Consider the following 5,234-nt stretch of genomic DNA (forward strand, 5'->3'; position numbering starts at 1 on the left):
TAATGCGGTAGCAATGGTGTTCGAAGAAGAGTGAAAAACAGAAAGATTCCCTCACCATTAAATAGAAAAGAAAATAATGAGAATGAAGCTTACCCATATCTGAAACTGAGCAGAATCGATGAAAAAGGTATGAGCTTGAAATTAGCAGTCCTCCAAAGACGGGAGAGGAGGTGAGGGAGAATGCAAAAGATGAAACTTAGAAAGAGAGGATGGGTTGTGCCCTTTCGAAATAAACCCCAATTACACTATAAGTTGGTTTTAGATAGGGGTGGACGTGGGTGAGTCCGGTTTATTTCAGTCAGTTCGACTCTACTTAAAAATTATCATCTTGCATCCGATCCAGAAATATATACTTTTTACTCGATTTGATTTTTTGAGATAAAATTCGAATTTGACCTGAAATAATATATTTATTAAATATTATTATTTTTATTTAATAAAAAGAGAGATTTAATTGAAAAAAAATAATATATAGAGGGACATTATTATAATTATTCCTACATTTAAATGTAAAAATTATATATTTTCTCGGGTTAAGTATTTTTCATCATAAATTCGAATCTAATCCGACTCAAACACAACCTCTAAAAAGCCCCAACTTGACTCAACCAAAACTCGATTTTTTTAAAAAAATTTGACCTGATTGGGTCGAACCTCTCAATTCAGGTCTCATACCTATCCTTAGTTTAGATACCTTTTTAAAATTTAAAATTAAGGGTAAATTATATGTTTAGTATCTTAACTGCTATTTGTGTTTTATTTTGTTACCCAAATTTTATTTTTTTTCAAACTCATACCTAACATTTAATTTATGTTTCAATTTGGTATTCCACCGTTAAAAAATTAACAAAACTACTGATGTGACATTATTTTATAGTGACACATAAACATCATCGTTAAGTTTTTAATGATGAAATACCAAATTGAAACAAAAACTAAACACTAGGTATGATTTAAAAAAATAAAGTCTAGGTACCAAAATAGAACAAAAGTAATAGTTTATGTACTAAATATATATTTATCCCAAAATTAATTTATATTTTAGGATAAACTACATTTTAATACATAACTATCATTTTAGTTAATTTCGGTTACTCAACTATTTTTATGCTTTTCATGTTGTATGATTTGGTATATATGTTGGTATAGAATGCTTATGGTCGTAGCTTTTTTTTGCGTTTTCACACTTGGATACTTTAGTTTGGTATGGTCATGCTTAGGGTCTGTGGCTAGTCCAAGATGAGCATATGTTCATCATTAAATTTGAATTTTTTTTAAATTAATTATTATTTTTATTAATTGTGTAAACATTAAAATTGTATTTGTATTCACTTTATACAAATTTTTGTATTATTATTTGCTCAAATAATGTATAATTGTTGGAAAATTTGTGATAAATTGAAAACTTTAAGACATATTTCTAAGGGTAAAGATGAATAATAGATAATGAATTTATTGATTCATATTCTACTCCATTAGATATTTACAACGATATCTCATATGCTTAAAAAGATTAATTGATTAATGGGAAATTGATGCTGTGAATTGTGTTGTGTAAGGAAAATAGAAAAATCCATATCCTACTTAGTGGAATAACAAGCATGAGAATGATTTATATACACCAACCCACTTGTTAATTATTGAATGATTTATGTTGAAATTGTACTTTGATGCAAGAGTAATCTATTAGGGTTTGTTTAGTTTTAGTAAATATAATTATTTCATTTTTATTTTCTTAAAAATAGAAAAGGTTGAAGAAAACATATTGGTTGTAAATTGAAAAAATAATTTCTAAAAAATAAAATAAAAATAGTGAAAATATGAAAACATAAAAAGATATTTTCAGTTTTATCATAAAATTGTTTTGGAATTTAAAACAAGGAAACATGAGATATAGATTTTTTAACTTATCTTACACAAGGTCAAATTATTCTAACAATAATTTTTTATTTAATAGTATCTGAAAGCCTTAAACTTTTGTAAAAAAACCAACATGGTCCCTAAATTTTTTAGGGACAATATAATGCTTAAATTGAAATATTTTAATAATTTAATTTTGTAGTATTTTTATATTTAATATATTGAATATCTTAATGCTTGTTTATATTTTATATTTTTAATTTTTTAAAAATAAATAAGTCCTCAAACTTTCTAAAAAATCAATTACGCCATCAAAGTTAACCAAAAAAATCAATTAAGTACATCTCCCGTCTATCTTTTACTGCCACAACAATATCGTAAAATGTTACATCAATATTACAGATTGTCATGTAAGTTTATAAATTGTCATGTAAGCGTCGTGACAGTCAATATTTTATTTCGTTCTTCAAACGGTTAGATTAATTTTTTCAGTGCAAAAAACGTTCAGGGATTGCACTAATTATTTTTTTTTTCCAAAAGTTTGAGAGCCTCAATTATCATTAAACAATTTTTTATTTTAATGACACTTTTGTATGCTCTTGCTTATTACAATATTTTTTGTTATAAAATTTGTTATCAACTTTATTGTTTTATATTTGTATAACACACATGTAAAATTAATGCACTGAAATTTTTTAAAGTGGGAAATCCCAAACTACACCAAATATGGCATCGATGCTGGAAAACACAAATGTATGTTTCCAGTTAGTATTATATTAACCCAATTTACACATGACAAACCAAATATAAGATAACATGTAAAAGTATTAAGTAATACAAATGATTGTAATATCAAAATAGACCTTAATATTTATAAGGTACATCAAGACTGGAAATACACTTTTAACACAACACAGCTCTAAAGAAAAACATTTAATTTTTGTCATAACAATGAAAATGGTTATGACCAAGTTTATTCATATTCACGACTAACAAACGTTACACTAACAACCCAACATTTTTAAATGTTGATCGATTTATTAGATTGTAAGAGTAGATCCACATACCAGGTAGCAGTGCATAAATCTGCAGAAAAGGCCTTACCGACCATTTTCTCAAGGAGTTGAACTGCCTTTGAGGTAGAGCTGTTTCGGAAAAACCCGTGGGTCATTACATTATAAGAGATGCTATTTGGCGAACAATCACTATCTCCCATGCTCCTAAACAACCGGTATGCCTCATCTGGCAATCCCCCTTTACATAATCCATTAATCATTATAGTATATGTGTAAACATTGGGTTTTAGACTGTTGGCAGACAGTTCATCAAACATTCTCTTTGCAAATTCAATATGCCCAGCTTTCCACATGCCATCAATTAGGTATTATAAAAGATAATACCGAGTTCCAACCCACTATTCCGCATTGCTTGAAAAATCTCAATGCCTCGTTAAGTTTACCACTTTTGCAAAAACCATCCAACAAAATCGAATAGGTCACTCGACTCGGAACTAGTCCAGAAGCAAGCATCTCCCTTAAAAGTTCGCATGCAGCAGAAACTCTCCTTAATTGACACATACCTTGCATTAGAATAGTATATGTGAAAGTATCCGGGGTTGGTCCTGTTCGAGATATTTCATGAAAGAGTTCCATTGCTTCGTCGAACCTTTTCACTTTGCAATATCCGTTGATCATGATGTTATAACTCTGTATATTAGGCGCACAACCTTTCTGAATCATCAACTGAAATACTCTAGTAGCTTTATCCATTTCGTTTTGCAAGCAATGGCCGTCTATCAATGCATATAGGTAACAACATTAGGTTCAATGCCTTGTTTTCTCATTGTGTCAACGATATCTTCAGCTTTGGAAACCATTCCCTCCTTGCAATAGGTATCAACCAATACACTATACGTGACAACATTAGGCTCAATTCCTTGCTTCCTCATTGTGCGAACCATATCAATAGCTTCAGAAATCCTACCGTCCTTGCACTACGTATCGATCAATGTATTATACGTGAAAATATCAAGTGAAATATTGTTCTCCTTCATTTCATTCAAAAGCCTTGTTACCTCTATTGCTGGCCCAAATTGCACATAACATGAATTAAGCAATTGTAAGTAATGATATTTGGTCGATTTCCCTTAACCTTCAATTCAGAGAAGAGATCAAGAGCCTCCAACCCCTTCTTACAGAGACAGTCAATGTCAGTGTTATATGTGACAATATCGGGTACGAAACCTCTTTCTTCCATCATCCTTAAAAACCTAACAGCTTTATCAGTATTGCCGATCTTACACAACCCATTAAGTATTGTATTGTAAACAATCAAATTTGGTTGATACTCTTTTTCAACCATTTCATCAAACAAACTTACAGCCTGGGAAAACTTGCTTTGTTTGCAAAGTCCATTAATCAAAGTGGAAAAGGTTACGACATTAGGTTCAACACCTAACTTCAGCATTTTCCCCAAAACAGACAACCCAAACTCAATTCGACCTAATTGACAAAAGCAATTGATCAAGATGTTCAAAGAAAAAGCGTCACGAGGAACTCCAATTATTCCATTTGGCTATACATAGAAACAACAATGGCATAATGCTTCATTCTAACAACGGGTGCTAATAGTTTATTGAATTCCATAATTGAAGGCTTTGGGTACTTCTCAATCATCTTATCGAGCAAAGCCAAAGCATTATCAACATTATCAAAATGATCATTCTTTTTTGGGTTTCCCTTTACAGGCATTGAATTCTTGCTTAAAGCTTTAATGCGGGTAGCAATGGTGTTTGAAGAAGAGTGGAAAACAGAAAGATTCCTTCCACCATTAACAATAGAACTAAGAAATAAAGAAGAATGAAGCTTACCCATATCTTGAAACTGAGAAGAATCGATGAAAAAGGTATGAGCTTGAAATTAGCAGTCCTCGAAAGACGAGAGAGGAGGAGAGGGAGAATGCCAAAGATGAAACTTAGAGAGGATGGGTTGTGCCCTTTCGAAATAAACAACAATTAAGTGCGTTTGGTTCATGGAATGTAAGATTATCAGTGGGAATAAAAGATTATTAGGGAATAGGATTATTGGGAATGTTGTATTTTGTGTTTGGTTGGTTTAGCAGGAATGTAAGATTATCGTGTTTGGTTAAAGGAATAAAAGATTATTGGAATGTATATTTGACCAAATTATCCTTATTATATATTTGTATAATATTACAAATTGTAAAATATTTATATATTTTCTTTAAAAAATTAAATTCATAATATTTATATAAATTTTTTTACAAAATAAAAAAATATAAAAAAGGTTTAATGAAAGGGTAAAAAAAAATTTAATCCCTGAACTTCATATAAAATTTTAATTATAGATTTTTTT

General features: G+C 30.0%; 1 pseudogene; it reads right to left on the bottom strand.

Moving 5' to 3' along the window:
- Positions 1-2,866: 2,866 nt before the first annotated feature.
- Positions 2,867-4,831, bottom strand: LOC120177178 (annotated as a pseudogene).
- Positions 4,832-5,234: the final 403 nt, after the last annotated feature.

The sequence above is a fragment of the Hibiscus syriacus genome, unplaced genomic scaffold (genome assembly GCF_006381635.1).
Source record: "Hibiscus syriacus cultivar Baekdansim isolate YM2019G1 unplaced genomic scaffold, ASM638163v2 tig00112285_pilon, whole genome shotgun sequence".
Taxonomy (NCBI): domain Eukaryota; kingdom Viridiplantae; phylum Streptophyta; class Magnoliopsida; order Malvales; family Malvaceae; genus Hibiscus; species Hibiscus syriacus.